Source organism: Lolium rigidum, chromosome 5 (assembly GCF_022539505.1).
Source record: "Lolium rigidum isolate FL_2022 chromosome 5, APGP_CSIRO_Lrig_0.1, whole genome shotgun sequence".
NCBI lineage: Eukaryota > Viridiplantae > Streptophyta > Magnoliopsida > Poales > Poaceae > Lolium > Lolium rigidum.
In genome coordinates, this window is record NC_061512.1 from 6,507,941 (window position 1) to 6,526,267 (window position 18,327).

At 43.6% G+C, this 18,327-nt stretch overlaps 1 pseudogene; it reads right to left on the bottom strand.

Annotated features, from left to right (window-relative positions):
• Positions 1-2,916: 2,916 nt before the first annotated feature.
• On the bottom strand, positions 2,917-4,301 carry LOC124651281 (annotated as a pseudogene).
• Between the last annotated feature and the right edge of the window lie 14,026 nt (positions 4,302-18,327).

Here is an 18,327-nt window from a genome sequence, read left to right on the forward strand (position 1 = left end):
ACAGAATACAAAGATTTTGGAAATGATATTATGACTTCTTACTGGAGTTTTTCTCTAGGTTAGATGTTTGTCTTGTGGCTGGAGTTATTGCTAAGAAAATATGTTGGAAAATCATCAATTTTTCCTGTTACGTTAGATTATTGATGTCTTCCTGGAGAAGAGAGGGCCGTGTATTACTGGACGTTGCGGTGTTGGATTGACACTGTACTGAAAACGTGATGGATTGACATTCCAGTGTAAGGGTAAACTTATAGTCCAGTTTAATAGTTTATCATTAGAGAGGAGACAGAATTGCAATGCAAAATTCTTTAATGCCAAAGCATCCAGCCATATTTATACTGATGGTTCGAGCCACGATTCAGTTCCAAGACAGTTGTCAATGGGTTATGTTTGCTTTTGGTTGCCTCAATCAAAGAGGATTGGCTGTCAGAGCTACCTCATTGTGAAGGTTTTCTCCATGTTTTTTTCTCATCGCATTATGTAGTTTATTTAGGAGCAAAATGAGTGGGTGCACATCATTACTTCAACATAATATTGACTCCAATAGTTTGTATTACGGATTTAGACAGGGAGATTGCTTGTTTGTCACTCTTCCACGTTCAGCCCATTCATCTGTAACATATTTTGAAATTAGTCCAAAAAGATCCATGAATTAGTTTTTTATTCAGAAAGCAGTAACTTTGTCCATCGAGCCTCATATATTTATTTCGTAATGTGCTTCTCAGTTAACCCATTGGGAGCTCATGATCTAGAAGACTTTATAAAGGTTTGCCTGACAAGCGCTTAATAGCAACAGAATTACTCCGTGACACTGCCTTGCATGTTATAAGCAAGCTATTCTTTGCAATTGTAGCACCTCATGACTTATTGCGGGATTATGTTCCCTAATCCATCGACGGATACCGAACTTATCTTTGCTGGATGCAGATGCCGTTATCACTTTGTTGGATCTTGTAGAAAAAGGGAGGCATATTACCTGAAAGGTCTCTTGAGGACACATTTTACTCTGCCTATTTCCAACATTATGGAATTGATTTTATACCAAATCAGATCAAGTAGACACCACATTTTAGGTGTTGGCAGTGGCACCACTCCATACAAGGATATCCTGTTTTTAAACAACAACAACGACAACAACAACAACAACAACAACAACCAAGCCTTTCAGTCCCAAACAAGTTGGGGTAGGCTAGAACTGAAACCCATAAGATCTCGAAGTCAAGTCATGGTTCCGGAACGTGGATAGCTAACTTCCACGCACCCCTGTCCATGGAGGTCTCTCTTAACGGTCTCTCTTAATGGACTCCTCCCATGTCAAGCTTGGTCTACCACGACCCCTCTTAACATTCTCAGCACGCTTTATCCGTCCGCTATGCACTGGCGCTTCCGGAGGCTTCCGTTGGATATGTCCAAACCATCTGAGACGATGTTGGACCAGCTTCTCTTCAATCGGTGCTACCCCAACTCTCTCCCGTATATCGTCATTCCGTACCCGATCCTTTCTTGTGTGGCACATATCCATCTCAACATGCGCATCTCTGCTACACTTAACTGTTGGATATGTCGTCTCTTCGTTGGCCAACTCTCCGCGCCATACAAAATCGCAGGTCGGATAGCTGTCCTATAAAACCTGCTTTTTAGCTTTTGTGGCACTCTCTTATCACAGAGTACGCCAGAAGCTTGGCGCCACTTCATCCAACCAGCCTTGATTCGGTGGCCCACATCTTCATCGATATCGCCATCCTTCTGCAACATGGACCCCAAATATCGAAAAGTGTCTCTCTCCGGTACCACCTGCCCATCAAGGCTAACCTCTCCCTCCTCGTGCCTAGTAGAACTGAAACTGTACCTCATGTATTCAGTTTTAGTTCTACTAAGCCTAAAACCTTTCGATTCTAGAGTTCGCCTCCACAACTCTAACTTTCTATTAACCCCCATTCGGCTATCATCGACTAGCACCACATCATCCACAAAGAGCATACACCATGGGATATCTCCTTGTATATCCCTTGTGACCTCATCCATCACCAAATCAAAAAGATAAGGGCTCAAAGCTGACCCTTGGTGTAGCCCTATTCTAATTGGAAAGTCATCAGTGTCGCCATCACTTGTTCGAACACTTGTCACAACATTATCATACATATCCTTTATGAGGGTAATGTACTTTATTGGGACTTTGTGTTTCTCCAAGGCCCACCACATGACATTCCGAGGTATCTTATCATAGGCCTTCTCCAAATCAATGAACACCATATGAAGGTCCTTCTTTTGCTCCCTGTATCTCTCCATCGACTGTCGTACCAAGAAGATGGCTTCCATGGTAGACCTCCCGTGCATGAAACCAAATTGGTTTTTGGTCACGCTTGTCAACCTTCTTAAGCGGTGCTCAGTGACTCTCTCCCATAGCTTCACAGTATGGCTCATCAGCTTGATTCCACGGTAATTAGTACAACTTTGAGCATCCCCCTTGTTCTTGAAGATTGGTACTAAATTACTCCGCCTCCAATCTTAGGGCATCTTGTTTGTCCGAAAAATGAGGTTGAAAAGCTTAGTTAGCCATACTATCGCTACGTCTCCAAGGCCTCTCCACGCCTCGATGGAGATACCATCAGGACCCATCGCCTTGCTTCCTTTCATCCTCCTTAACGCCTCCTTAACCTCAGACTCCTGGATACGTCGCACAAAACACATGCTAGTATCATCAAAGGAGTCGTCTAGCTCAATGGTAGAGCTCTCAACCTCTCCATTGTAAAGGTTGTCAAAGTACTCCCGCCATCTACGCTTGATCGCCTCATCCTTCACAAGAATCCGATCCTCTCCGTCCTTGATGCATTTGACTTCGTTGACATCCCTCGTCTTCCTCTCCCTAAACTTGGCCATCTTATAGATGTCCCTTTCGCCTTCCTTCGTGTTTAAACGTTGGTAGAGGTCCTCATACGCCCGACCCCTTGCTTCACTCACCGCCCGCTTTGCGGCCTTCTTCGCCACCTTGTACTTCTCCATGTTAGCTGCACTCCTGTCCAGATATAGGCATCTGAAACAGTCCTTCTTCTCCCTAATAACCTTATGGACCTCATCGTTCCACCACCATGTATCCTTAGCTTCCCTTCTACTTCCCTTAGTCACCCCAAACTCCTCTACAGCGACCTTCCGCAAGTTGGTCGCCATACTTGTCCACATCATGTTTGCATCGCCTCCTTTCTTCCAAGGGCCCTCCTTAATAACCCTCTCCCTGAAACCCTGGGATGCCCCACCCTTGAGCTTCCATCACTTTGTTCTAGCGACTTTGGCGCGCTTACCCCGCTGGACACGGATCCTAAAGCGAAAGTCAGCAACCACCAGCTTATGTTGAGGGACAACACTCTCTCCAGGTATCACCTTACAATCAATGCGAGCGCGTCTGTCTTCTCTTCTAGAGAGGACAAAATCAATCTGGCTAGAGTGTAGACCACTACTGAACGTCACTAGATGGGATTCTCTCTTCCTAAGGAGGGTGTTAGCTACGACCATGTCATAGGCTAGAGCGAAGCTGCGACGTCTTCTCCTTCTTGGTTCCTTATGCCATAGCCAAAGCCCCCATGCACCCTTTCAAAACCTGTGTTAGATGTACCCACATGGCCATTGAGGTCTCCTCCTATGAAGAGCTTCTCACCAATAGGTACCCTCCTAACCAAGTCCTCCAGGTCTTCCCATAACTCCCTCTTGGTGCTCTCATTGTGGCCTACTTGTGGGGCATACGCGCTGATAACATTGAGGACTAAGTCCCCAACAACCAGCTTGACAAGGATCATCCGGTCCCCTTGCCTCTTGACGTCCACAACTCCATCCCTGAGGCTCTTATTGACCAAGATGCCTACTCCATTTTTGTTTGAAGTTGTCCCCGTGTACCACAACTTGAAACAGGTATCCTCCACCTCCTTCGCCTTCTGTCCCTTCCATTTGGTCTCTTGGACACATAGGACATCAACACGCCTCCTCACCGCCGTATCAACTAACTCCCGTAACTTACCCGTCAGGGACCCTACATTCCAGCTACCCAAGTGTATCCTCCTAGGCTCGGCTAACTTCCTTGCCCTCCGTACTCGTCGAGTCAAATGCGGAGACCCTTGCTCATTTTTCACTACACCGGGGCGTCGGTGCAGCGCGCCACTAAGGATGCGGCGACCCGACCCTTGCTTACTTATCACCGTATCCAGATCAAGATACGGCGCGCCACCAAGGGGGTGACGGCCCGGCCCTTGCCCATTTGACACCACACCTGGGTTCCGATGTGGCGCGTCGCTAAGAGGGTTACGCCCCATCGAGGTTCCTTTGGGTTTCATCTCCATAAGAGTGGCTGGGTTTTTTACGTTGGCTCGCCCCGCCTATCACAACCCTCCTCCTTTACCCGGGCTTGGGACCGGCTATGTTGAGATAACATAGGCGGAGTTATATCCTGTTTTTAAAGACTAAATAAAATGCTACTGGATGTTGTTAGTTGTTCTCCTTTGACAGTAATGTACTATTTTGCACTCTATATGAGATATCTGCATATTGTGAAGGCTGACAAGTGCTGCATCATGAAGACTCTTTACACTTTACATGTAGGACTGAAGTGCATTTTTAGTATAGGAGGGTAGCGCAACTCGTATGACGAAGTCACAGATAAATAAACATTAATATTGGAGGCAAATCACACTAACCAAACCATTTATGGCTTTTGAAACCTATTTCTCTTGAGTGAAACTGAGTTGGTTTGTGTTCAAAGTGATTATCTGCTTTACTGCAATTATGCCATATACTAATATTTGGTGACACTGACACAGATTTGAAATCGTCTTTTAATCGATTGTGAATTTGTGATAGCTTACCACATTTGCCATGTGCTACATATATGACATCTAAGAATGCAATTACTGGCATTCTTCCGTTATCTAGGCAGTGTACTTGTGTATATTCCAACCTGATTTATTTGTGGCAAGGTCTCTGATCAGCACCTGGGATTAGGCAAGATGATACCCTGCAACATCATTTGATTCAGCAGCTGCTCCAAGGTTAGAGTTCTCTTCATCTCCAGGGCTAACATACTCAGCATCTACAGCAGCAGCAGTTGTTACAACAGTTTCCTCAAATTCAGCAATCACAAATTGTCATATATCTCTGCGACCGCTTTTGAGGCTGCGGCTAGCGGTCTAGCACAACCTGGAATGCAGCTAGCTGAATCTGTTAGGACCCTGTTGAGAGTGGCCTTTGTTCTCGAAGGTCAATCCAGTATTTGTGTTGTTACCGGCCAGAGGTGAGTCTCTTCATTATTATTATTATTATTATTATTATTATTATTATTATTATTATACATTGAATAGAAGATATGTGCCATTGAAAAATCAATTTAGCAATTTACTCACATATTGTCTTAGGATAATCCCATAACATACTCTGTTGGAAGTTTATTGATGAATCCTCTGCACTGCGGGCAAGCTTGTGTTTTTCAGGTCACCCATTGCTCCAAGTTGCCCAGAAGTATGAAAGCTGCTGCCACTGAAACTGGGTCTGCTGGGTATTGACCAATGATGCATAAGCCATTTGCAACATGTCAGTAAACCTAGCATTCATCGCTACCGTAACGTTTGCTTCGTACTCTGTAAACCACAGAAGTATGGCATTGTATTGTAGTAGACCACATACGGTATGTTGATTGCTTGTGTTTCTTCTCAGATATCAGATATATATATGGTCCTATCACATGGACTTAATTGAGTTCAGCCACAAGAACACGCGCTCGGTCCTATATGGTATATTGGTATGCCGTCTGTTTTGCAACTTGCGAATGTCCATGTGTTCACATGCAATTTGTGGAAAATATAGCAAGCATATTATGCGTAGCCGAATGGACAGCTTAACTTGACACAGAAACGGGAATGAAAATGGGGAGCTGATAATGGCCGCGCGGGCTGTCGACCACGACGGGCAGGCACACCAGTACAGGCAAAACCACGCCGTCTCACCGACAAGGACCCGAGGAGAGCCACCGAACACCGAGAAATCGAGAATTCGAGATGCAGGCAGCTCAGCTGTGACATGTGCGCACCGCGGTGGCAAGTTGGAAACTTGAGTTTGCCCGAGCCGTACATTCCGTACATTGCGGAAAGAGATCTGATCTCGACGCGCCGGCAATCGGCGCCGGAGACGCGCGCGTTTTCTCCAGAAATCACGAGGTCTGGCAGCTAGGCTACTCCCTGATTTTGGCATTATATTTTGCTGATAACTTGATCCTGTACCAGGAATATACTCCTACCTTTCAATTTTATATCGTTGAGCGTTGAGCATGTGGTCCTCGGACGTCTGTTTTCCTTCTCCAAGATAGGAACGCTTAGCTTCGGAAATGTGAATTTCGTTTGGGTCGACGAACGCAGGTCAGGAAGTCAAAATAAAGGGCCCTTCAGCTGTCTATTTCTGACGGAGTAGTAGGTACCACGTACGTAGAGAGACAGAGACGCGGTAGGGGTAGGGCAGGAGCGGGGATGGCGTGGACTAGGGATTGTCCATTCGTGACGAGGTTCACGCTCGAGTCGTCGTGAACGTCTAACATGGCCGATTCTTCGAAGACAAAGTGTGCAAAAAGGATACGTCGACGGTATGCCTTTGTTCTCTTTATTATTTTTGTCCCGTAGAAATTAAAATAATAATAGCATCTCCAGTCATGCGACGCATTCTTTTTAAAATATTCATTCACATAAACACACATTTACGCTGATTTAAAAAGATAAATAATAAATATTGAGAAATAAAACGGACCGAGCCCCAGGATTATTCTATTGGTCGTTGTTGCCGTCCCGCGTCAGGTCGGCGAACGTAGGCATCGCCCACGGCCAGTCCGGTGCCAGCACGGGTTGATGGTGGACCGGCGGTGGAGGAGAAGGCCCACTGGTGGCTGCTTTCTCGTAGGGCGCAGGAAGGCATCCATTATGCCGTTGGAGGTAGTGGATCATAGGCAGTGGCTTTTTTTTTGCGAGAAATCCACCGATCTATTAATAATCATCAACAGTAGTACAAATAACTCAAAAAGTAAAGAAAATTACAAATTGGTATTCGGACCACCTAGCGACGACTACAAACACTAGCACGAGTCGAAGGCGCGCCGCTGTCCTCGCCCCTCCATCGCCGGAGTCAGGCAAAGCTTGTCGTAGTAGAGCTTGTTGTAGTAGACGAGACGGAAGTCATCGTGCTAAGGTCCCAAAGGACCGGCGCACCGGAGCGAGCAACCATCGCCAATGATGACAACCGTAGATCGGAAGAGACTATCATGAAACCACACCAACAAACATGAAAACCGACCGGATCCCGAGCGGATCCGACGAGCACACAACTCCACGCGCCCTCCGACGGCGCTAGATGCACCACCGGAGCGAGGATAGGGCGGGGAGGACCTTATTCGACTTCGAGGATGTAGCCGCCGCCTCACCATCCCAAAAAAGAGACTGAAAAGCAAACTAAATTAAGAACAGAAACTCCCCGCCGACGAGGGACCGTGGTCCACCACACCTCTAAGGCCCGAAGGCCACCGGAGGCGGAGCGGACCGGTGGTATCGCCGGCGAGGAGGACGAAACCCTAGATGGGTTTTTTGCCTTTTTTCCGCCGCCTCCTGGGTTCCCTTGGCACCGTACCGGTTAAGGCTTATCATAGGCAGTGGCTTGCATGGGCCATTGATCCCACGACGATGGTGGGGACGAACGCGCGAGGCCTCCATGGCCTCCTAATCTAAGTGGCCAGGCGGCATGACTACTGCGTCATAGCGCGTCAGCGCTTGTGGTCGAGGCGCCAAACTCCTGCAAGGCCCTCATGGCCAGCCTCATCGCATCCTCCTATCCACGCCTTCCGGCATGAGGGGGAGCTCGTCCACCTTGCCCTCCTCCTTGGTTTTCCCCGCGAGGTAGCCGAGGTAGTTCTCGGTGTCGTCCAGCTCCTACTCGGCACCGATGGCCTCCTCCGCCTCATCCTCTTCTTCTTTCTCTTCATCCTCTTCTTCTTCCTCATTCTCCTCCTCCTTCACCGGCGTGAGAGGAGCGGTGTAGTTGTATTTATTCTTACCGAGGAAACCCGCTTGGCGCATCGGATCCCATTCGAGGTGGGCGAAAAAGTCCCACATCGGTGACTTAAACCCGTACGCGGGATCTACGAGGAGGTCTGGCGGCAGAAGGGCCCTATGTCGGGCAATCTCTTGTCGCTGCTCCTGGCCATGCCGTGGAACCAACGGCATGGTGGCTAAGGTGGCAGCCACCGGGGATGGAGATCATTCCACCTAGGGGCACACAACATGCATTGTCGGTACATGCCCGAGCCACATCAAGGATGACGAGAAGCGGACGTGCGTCTTCTTCTTCAGTACCGATGACCTGACATCGTGGTCGTTCTTCGGCTTCCGCCATGGCCATCCCTTTCCCATGGCCGAGGTCTCGTCATATGTTTTGCGCGAAGTAGAAAGGGCCGGTGGGTGGAAGAGAGCTAGGGTATATTGTGGCTATGGTGGGGTAAAGCTGACACCCTTTTGAAGGGCGAGAGGCGACCTCTATGAATGCATGCGACTGCCATATTAAATATGTGCCCATGAAATGCTAATCTGAGTCATGTGCCCTAGATAGCACAATCCGTAATTAGATGTACAAACATAGTACTCTTTGCTAAACCCAGATTTGCTTGACACACTATCAAGATATACCGCGATTCATACATATACAATCAACTTGTTCTATCGTAAAAAGTATTGGTACCTTTTTTAAGACGTGGAAAGGGGCGTTAAAGGGGTGTCCCTATATGCCGCCCACTGTGGCGCAAGAAAGTGTCACCGCCTGCACGGAGCCGGGGGGGGGGGGCTGGTGGGGATAGTTAACATGATCGTCTTTGTTCTTTTCATTTTTATCTTTTATTTTTCTGTTTTTTCTTCATGTTTAGCTTCTTTATTTTTCATTTTTACTTTCATTAAAGGAAAATATTTTATTTTATTAGAGAAGACATAACAAGAATATCTTTATACCATGAATTTTAACCTTTTAATTTTTTAATATACATGAAAATATTTTTATAAGTCTTTGAATATTTTTATAAAAATGGACATATTTCATTCAAATTTATGAACATATTTTTTGAAATCGTAAGTATTTTGAAATCTTGTGAACATTTTTTAAATAACATTAACAACTTTTTTTTAGTATGTGTAAACATTTTTTCTAATCCATGAATGTATTTTTTATCATCATGAACATCTATTTTTGATTATGTTAAAAAATTGTAACCCATGAACAAATTTTAAATGCATGGTTACCATTAATATGTTACTTTTTAAAACTTGATAAACATTATTTAATTAGTGAGCAATTTTTACTTTGAAAGAAACATAAAAATGAAAAGAAAGAGGAAAGAAAAGAAAATATAGAGAAAACCGAAATAATTAAAAAAAACTTAAGAAAATAAAGCAAACTAGTAAACAAAACCATTGAAATCGACAAAAACTAAAACAAACCGACAAGAACGAAAGACTAGAAGAAAACCGCGAACTAGGCTGACGCACAACACCACAGGTTGCGCGGTGCCGCCCATCCGCCTTAGGTGCATATGATTTTCCACAATAAAGGTGTTAATTAGCACAATAAGATATTTCGCAATGCATTTTCTTTTAATGCGTTCTCATAGGTAGCTACGCATATTAAAAGATAACTATCACAATGCATCGTTTCTTAGAGCATCTCCAACAGGCGCGCTATATCGCGGCGCGCTAAAACTCAGATTCTGCACACGGTAAACAGCTAGCACGCGCTGGGCCGGTTTTTTCCCCACCGGAGGCGCTAAAATACAGCGCGTGCGCGGGCGGAAAAAATGGTCCTCCGCCGGGCGTGGCAAAATACAGCGCGCGCGGGCGCGAAAAACAGTTTTCTAAACTATTTTGCATTCACAAAGATCAAATAATCACACATAATTCATGAAACAAATGATGTACCGTAATTTAAATGGACACAATTCAAGAGACACACAAAATGACGTAGTTCAACAATGACACACGACATATGGTTCAAATCGACAAAGTGGAACACACAATTTGCATATCACAATTGCATATCACACTTCCGCATTCTCCAAGTCAACACCTTCTTCTTCTTCCTCATCTTCTTGGGTTGAAGGAGGAATAGTAGCATTCATGGAAGACACGAAGCCTCCCGGTGGTGCTCCCATACTCCCATACACACCACTCACCGAGCCTCCCATAGTCCCTCCAAACACTCCTCCATAGTTTGGTCCTCCCATGCCGGCCATGCCTCCATAGCCTCCCATGCCGGCCATGCCTCCATAGCCTCCCATGCCGGCCATGTCTCCCATGCCGGCCATGGGCATGCTTCCCATGCCAGCCATGCCTCCCATGGTGGGCATGGGCATGCTTCCCATGCCGGCCATGCCTCCCATGCCGGTCATGCCTCCCATGCCTCCTCCAAACGTCGGCATGCCTCCTCCAAACATGTCGGTCGTGCAAGTGTTCATGTTGGCTACCAACAATCTCTTTTTGGCCAACACTTCATCGCGAAGAAGGTTGATCTACTCCTTTTGCCTCTCATCCATATGGGAAGTATCCATCAAGAAAAGCTTCCTCTCCTCCTCCGCTAGGCGTGCATGCTCCTCGGTGGCTTGCCTCTTCTCCTCCAAAGCCAACTTCCTCTCCTCGTTGGCGGCAATCCTCTCCTCCAAAGAGGCTCTCCTAGCTTCAATAGCATCCATAGCCTCTTTCTCCAAGTTTTGTTGCATCTTCCTATCTTCATTTGCTTGCAACCTTGCATTTGCAATCCTTTCCATAGCAATGGCAATGTCATCATCGCCGGCCTTCTTTCCCTTCATATCTTTGGCGGTCTTCCTACCATGCACATTCCTCCGCCCATTGTTGACGGAGTGAGGAGTGGAGCTTCTTTTCTTGCCTTCATCACTTGAATCATCATCATCGATGATTGTTGCATCACCGGTAGCATTGGCCGTAGTTGCCGCATCCAACTTGCCGCGCGTCTTCCACTTCTCTTCATTCCCTAGCACTTCATAGCAATGATGCAAGGTGAATGGCTTGCCAAGAATCTTGTTGCCTTTCTTGTTCTTCTTTCCCACATCCCTAAACAATCCTTGAGCCATAGAGTTCTACACATATGCGGAAAAGAAAATAGATGAGCTATATGAAGTAGAACCGTATTCTTCTCATATGAGCCATATGGTGAACATAGTAGTAGAATGACTTACCCTATGATGGCGTGTATTTCACACGTTCGTTGGGAACCCCAAGAGGAAGGTATGATGCCACACCAGCAAGTTTTCCCTCAGAAAGAAACCAAGGTTTATCGAACCAGGAGGAGCCAAGAAGCACGTTGAAGGTTGATGGCGGCGGGATGTAGTGCGGCGCAACACCAGGGATTCCGGCGCCAACGTGGAATCTGCACAACGCAACCAAAGTACTTTGCCCCAACGAAACAAGTGAGGTTGTCAATCTCACCGGCTTGCTCGTAACAAAGGATTAACCGTATTGTGTGGAAGATGATTGTTTGCGGAGAAAACAATAAAACAAGTATTGCAGACGATTTGTATTTCGAGTATAAAAGAATGGACCGGGGTCCATAGTTCACTAGAGGTGTCTCTCCCATAAGATAAAAGCATGTTGGGTGAACAAATTACGGTCGGGCAGTTGACAAATAGAGAGAGCATAACAATGCACATACATGTCATGATAAGTATAGTGAGATTTAATTGGGCATTACGACAAAGTACATAGACCGCCATCCAACTGCATATATGCCTAAAAAGTCCACCTTCGGAGTTATCGTCCGAACCCCCTCCAGTATTAAGTTGCAAAGCAACGGACAATTGCATTAAGTATGGTGCGTAATGTAATCAATAACTACATCCTCGGACATAGCATCAATGTTTTATCCCTAGTGGCAACAGCACAACACAACCTTAGAACTTTCCGTCACTTGTCCCAGTGTCAATGCGAGGCATGAACCCACTATCGAGCATAAATACTCCCTCTTGGAGTTACTAGCATCAACTTGGCCGGAGCCTCTACTAATAACGGAGAGCATGCAAGATCATAAACAACACATATGTAATAACTTGATAATTAACATAACATGGTATTCTCTATCCATCGGATCCCGACAAACACAACATAGAGTATTACAGATAGATGATCTTGATCATGTTAGGCAGCTCACAAGATCCAACAATGAGCACAATGAGGAGAAGACAACCATCTAGCTACTGCTATGGACCCATAGTCCAGGGGTGAACTACTCACTCATCACTCCGGAGGCGACCATGGCGGTGTAGAGTCCTCCGGGAGATGAATCCCCTCTCCGGCAGGGTGCCGGAGGAGACCTCCAGAATCCCCCGAGATGGGATTGGCGGCGGCGGCGTCTGCGGAAGGTTTTCGGTATCGTGGTTTTTCGCATCGGGGGTTTCGCGACGGAGGCTATAAGTAGGCGGAAGGGAAGAGTCGGAGGGCCGACGAGGGGCCCACACCATAGGGCGGCGCGGGCCCCCTCCGGCGCGCGGCCCTATGGTGGCGGCGCCTCGTCGCCCACTTCGTATCCCTTTCGGTCTTCCGGAAGCTTCGTGGCAAAATAGGACCACGGGCGTTGATTTCGTCCAATTCAGAGAATATTTCGTTACTAGGATTTCTGAAACCAAAAACAGCGAGAAAACAACAAGCTGGCACTTCGGCATCTTGTTAATAGGTTAGTTCCGAGAAAATGCACGAATATGACATAAAGTGTGCATAAAACATGTAGGTATCATCAATAATATGGCATGGATCATAAGAAATTATCGATACGTCGGAGACGTATCAAGCATCCCCAAGCTTAGTTACTGCTCGTCCCGAGCGAGTAAAACGATAACAAAGATAATTTCTGAAGTGACATGCCATCATAACCTTGATCATACTATTTGTAAACATATGTAACGAATGCAGCGATCAAAACAATGGTAATGACATGAGTAAACAAGTGAATCATAAAGCAAAGACTTTTCATGAATAGTACTTCAAGACAAGCATCAATAAGTCTTGCATAAGAGTTAACTCATAAAGCAATAAATCAAAGTAAAGGTATTGAAGCAACACAAAGGAAGATTAAGTTTCAGCGGTTGCTTTCAACTTGTAACATGTATATCTCATGGATAATGTCAGCATAGAGTAATATAACAAGTACAATATGCAAGTATGTAGGAATCAATGCACAGTTCACACAAGTGTTTGCTTCTTGAGGTGGAGAGAGATAGGTGAACTGACTCAACATAAAAGTAAAAAGAATGGTCCTTCAAAGAGGAAAGCATCGATTGCTATATTTGTGCTAGAGCTTTTATTTTGAAAACATGAAACAATTTTGTCAACGGTAGTAATAAAGCATATGAGTTATGAAAGTTATATCTTACAAGTTGCAAGTCTCATGCATAGTATACTAATAGTGCCCGCACCTTGTCCTAATTAGCTTGGACTACCGGATCTTTGCAATACACATGTTTTAACCAAGTGTCACAATGGGGTACCTCCATGCCGCCTGTACAAAGGTCTAAGGAGAAAGCTCGCATTTTGGATTTCTCGCTTTTGATTATTCTCAACTTAGACATCCATACCGGGACAACATGGACAACAGATAATGGACTCCTCTTAAATGCGTAAGCATGTGACAACAATTATTATTCTCATATGAGATTGAAGATATATGTCCAAAACTGAAACTTCCACCATGATTCATGGCTTTAGTTAGCGGCCCAAAGTTCTTCTCTAACAATATGCATGCTCCAACCATTAAGGTGGTAGATCTCTCTTACTTGGACAAGACGGACATGCATAGCAACTCACATGATATTCAACAAAGAATAGTTGATGGCGTCCCCAGAAGCATGGTTATCGCACAACAAGCAACTTAATAAGAGATAAAGTGCATAAGTACATATTCAATACCACAGTAGTTTTTAAGCTATTTGTCCCATGAGCTATATATTGCAAAGGTGAATGATGGAATTTTAAAGGTAGCACTCAAGCAATTTACTTTGGAATGGCGGATAAATACAATGTAGTAGGTAGGTATGGTGGACACAAATGGCATAGTGGTTGGCTCAAGTATTTTGGATGCATGAGAAGTATTCCCTCTCGATACAAGGTTTAGGCTAGCAAGGTTATTTGAAACAAACACAAGGATGAACGGTGCAGCAAAACTCACATAAAAGAAATATTGTAAACATTATAAGACTCTACACCGTCTTCCTTGTTGTTCGAACTCAATACTAGATATTATCTAGACTCTAGAGAAACTAAATATGCAAACCAAATTAGCAAGCTCTAAGTGTTTCTTCATTAATGGGTGCAAAGTATATGATGCAAGAGCTTAAACATGAGCACAACAATTGCCAAGTATCAAATTATCCAAGACATTTTTAGAGTTACTACATGTAGTATTTTCCAATTCCAACCATATAACAATTTAACGAAGAAGAAACTTCGCCATGAATACTATGAGTAGAGCCTAAGGACATACTTGTCCATATGCTACAGCGGAGCGTGTCTCTCTCCCATAAAGTGAATGCTAGGATCCATTTTATTCAAACAAAACAAAAACAAAAACAAACCGACGCTCCAAGCAAAGTGCATAAGATGTGACGGAATAAAAATATAGTTTCAGGGGAGGAACCTGATAATGTTGTCGATGAAGAAGGGGATGCCTTGGGCATCCCCAAGCTTAGACGCTTGAGTCTTCTTAGAATATGCAGGGGTGAACCACCGGGGCATCCCCAAGCTTAGAGCTTTCACTCTCCTTGATCATATTGCATCATACTCCTCTCTTGATCCTTGAAAACTTCCTCCACACCAAACTCGAAACAACTCATTAGAGGGTTAGTGCACAATAAAAATTAACATGTTCAGAGGTGACACAATCATTCTTAACACTTCGGACATTGCATAAAGCTACTGGACATTAATGGATCAAAGAAATTCATCCAACATAGCAAAAGAGGCAATGCAAAATAAAAGGCAGAATCTGTCAAAACAGAACAGTCCGTAAAGATGGATTTTATTAGGCCACCGGACTTGCTCAAATGAAAATGCTCAAATTGAATGAAAGTTGCGTACATATCTGGCTTAATTTTCTGAGCTACCTACAGGGAGGTAGACCCAGATTCGTGATAGCAAAGAAATCTGGAACTGCGCAGTAATCCAAATCTAGTACTTACTTTACTATCAAAGACTTTACTTGGAACAACAAAACTCAATACTAAGATAAGGAGAGGTTGCTACAGTAGTAAACAACTTCCAAGACTCAAATATAAAACAAAAATACTGTAGTAAAAACATGGGTTGTCTCCCATAAGCGCTTTTCTTTAACGCCTTTCAGCTAGGCGCGAAAAGTGTGACTCAAGTAACATCAAAAGATGAAGCATCAACATCATAATTTGTTCTAATAATAGAATCATAAGGTAACTTCATTCTCTTTCTAGGGAAGTGTTCCATACCTTTCTTGAGAGGAAATTGATATTTAATATTACCTTCCTTCATATCAATAGTAGCACCAACGGTTCGAAGAAAAGGTCTTCCCAATATAATGGGGCAAGATGCATTGCATTCAATATCCAAGACAACAAAATCAACGGGGACAAGGTTATTGTTAACCATAATATGCACATTATCAACTCTCCCCAAAGGTTTCTTTTTAGCATTATCAGCGAGATTAACATCCAGATAACAGTTTTTCAATGGTGGCAAGTCAAGCATATCATAGACTTTCTTAGGCATAACAGAAATACTCGCACCAAGATCACATAAAGCATTACAATCAAAATCTTTGACTCTCATTTTAATGATGGGCTCCCAACCATCCTCTAGCTTTCTAGGAATAGAAGTTTCAAGTTTTAGTTTCTCTTCTCTAGCTTTTATGAGAGCATTTGTAATATGTTTTGTGAAAGCCAAGTTTACAGCGCTAGCATTGGGACTTTTAGCAAGTTTTTGTAAGAACTTTATAACTTCAGAGATGTGGCAATCATCAAAATCTAAATCATTACAATCTAAAGCAATGGGATTATCATCCCCAAGGTTGGAAAAAATTTCAGCAGTTTTATCACGAGCGGTTTCAGATAGCTTTAGCAGTTTCGAGTAATTTTGCGCGCTTTGCACTAGGAGTAGAAACATTACCAACACCAATTATTTTACCATTGATAGTAGGAGGTGCAGCAACATGTGAATCATTAGCATTGCTAGTGGTGGTAATAGTCCAAACTTTAGCTACATTTTTCTCTTTAGCTAGTTTTTCATTTTCTTCTCTATCCCACCTAGCACGCAGCTTCAGCCATTAATCTTATATTCTCATTAATTCTAACTTGGATGGCATTTGCTGTAGTAACAATTTTATTTTCAATATCCCTATTAGGCATAACTTTCGATTTCAAAAGATCAACATCAGAAGCAAGACTATCAACCTTAGAAGCAAGAATATCAATTTTATTGAGCTTTTCCTCAACAGATTTGTTAAAGGCGGTTTGTGTACTAATAAATTCTTTAAGCATAGCTTCAAGTCCAGGGGGTGTATTCCTATTATTGTTGTAAGAATTCCCATAAGAATTAGCATAACCGTTACCATTATTATAAGGATATGGCCTATAGTTATTACTAGAATTGTTCCGATAAGCATTGTTGTTGAAATTACTATTTTTAATGAAGTTTACATCAACATGTTCTTCTTGGGCAACCAATGAAGCTAATGGAACATTATTAGGATCAACATTAGTCCTATCATTCACAAGCATAGACATAATAGCATCAATCTTATCATTCAAGGAAGAGGATTCTTCAACTGAATTTACCTTCTTACCTTGTGGAGCTCTTTTCGTGTGCCATTCAGAGTAATTAACCATCATATTATCAAGGAGCTTTGTTGCTTCACCAAGAGTGATGGACATAAAGGTACCTCCAGCAGCTGAATCCAATAAATTCCGCGAAGAAAAATTTAGTCCCGCATAGAAGGTTTGGATGATCATCCAAGTAGTCGATCCATGGGTTGGGCAATTTTTAACCAAAGATTTCATTCTTTCCCAAGCTTGAGCAACATGTTCATTATCCAATTGTTTAAAATTCATTATGCTACTCCTCAAAGATATAATTTTAGCAGGGGGATAATATCTACCAATAAAAGCATCCTTGCATTTAGTCCAGGAATCAATACTATTCTTAGGCGAGAGATAGCAACCAACCTTTAGCTCTTCCTCTTAATGAGAAAGGAAACAATTTTAATTTTATAATGTCACCATCTACATCTTTATACTTTTGCATTTCACACAATTCAACAAAATTATTGAGATGGGCAGCGAGCATCATCGTAACTAACACTGGAAAATTGCTCTCGCATAACAAGATTAAGTAAAGCAGGTTTAATTTCAAAGAATTCTGCTGTAGTAGCAGGTGGAGCAATAGGTGTGCATAGGAAATCATTATTATTTGTGCTAGTGAAGTCACACAACTTAGTATTTTCAGGGGTGGCCATTTTAACAGTAGTAAATAAAACAAACTAGATAAAGTAAATGCAAGTAAACTAATTTTTTTGTGTTTTTGATATAGCAAACAAGACAGTAAATGAAGTAAAGCTAGCAACTAATTTTTTTGTGTTTTGATATAATGCAGCAAACAAAGTAGTAAATAAAATAAAGCAAGACAAAAACAAAGTAAAGAGATTGAGAAGTGGAGACTCCCCTTGCAGCGTGTCTTGATCTCCCCGGCAACGGCGCTAGAAAATATGCTTGATGGCGTGTATTTCACACGTTCGTAGGGAACTCCAAGAGGAAGGTATGATGCCACACCAGCAAGTTTTCCCTCAGAAAGAAACCAAGGTTTATCGAACCAGGAGGAGCCAAGAAGCACGTTGAAGGTTGATGGCGGCGGGATGTAGTGCGGCGCAACACCAGGAATTCCGGCGCCAACGTGGAACCTGCACAACACAACCAAAGTACTTTGCCCCAACGAAACAGTGGAGGTTGTCAATCTCACCGGCTTGCTGTAACAAAGGATTAACCGTATTGTGTGGAAGATGATTGTTTGCGGAGAAAACGAGTAAAACAAGTATTGCAAGCAGATTTGTATTTCGAGTATAAAAGAATGGACCGGGGTCCACAGTTCACTAGAGGTGTCTCTCCCATAAGATAAAAGCATGTTGGGTGAACAAATTACAGTCGGGCAATTGACAAATAGAGAGAGCATAACAATGCACATACATGTCATGATAAGTATAGTGAGATTTAATTGGGCATTACGACAAAGTACATAGACCGCCATCCAACTGCAT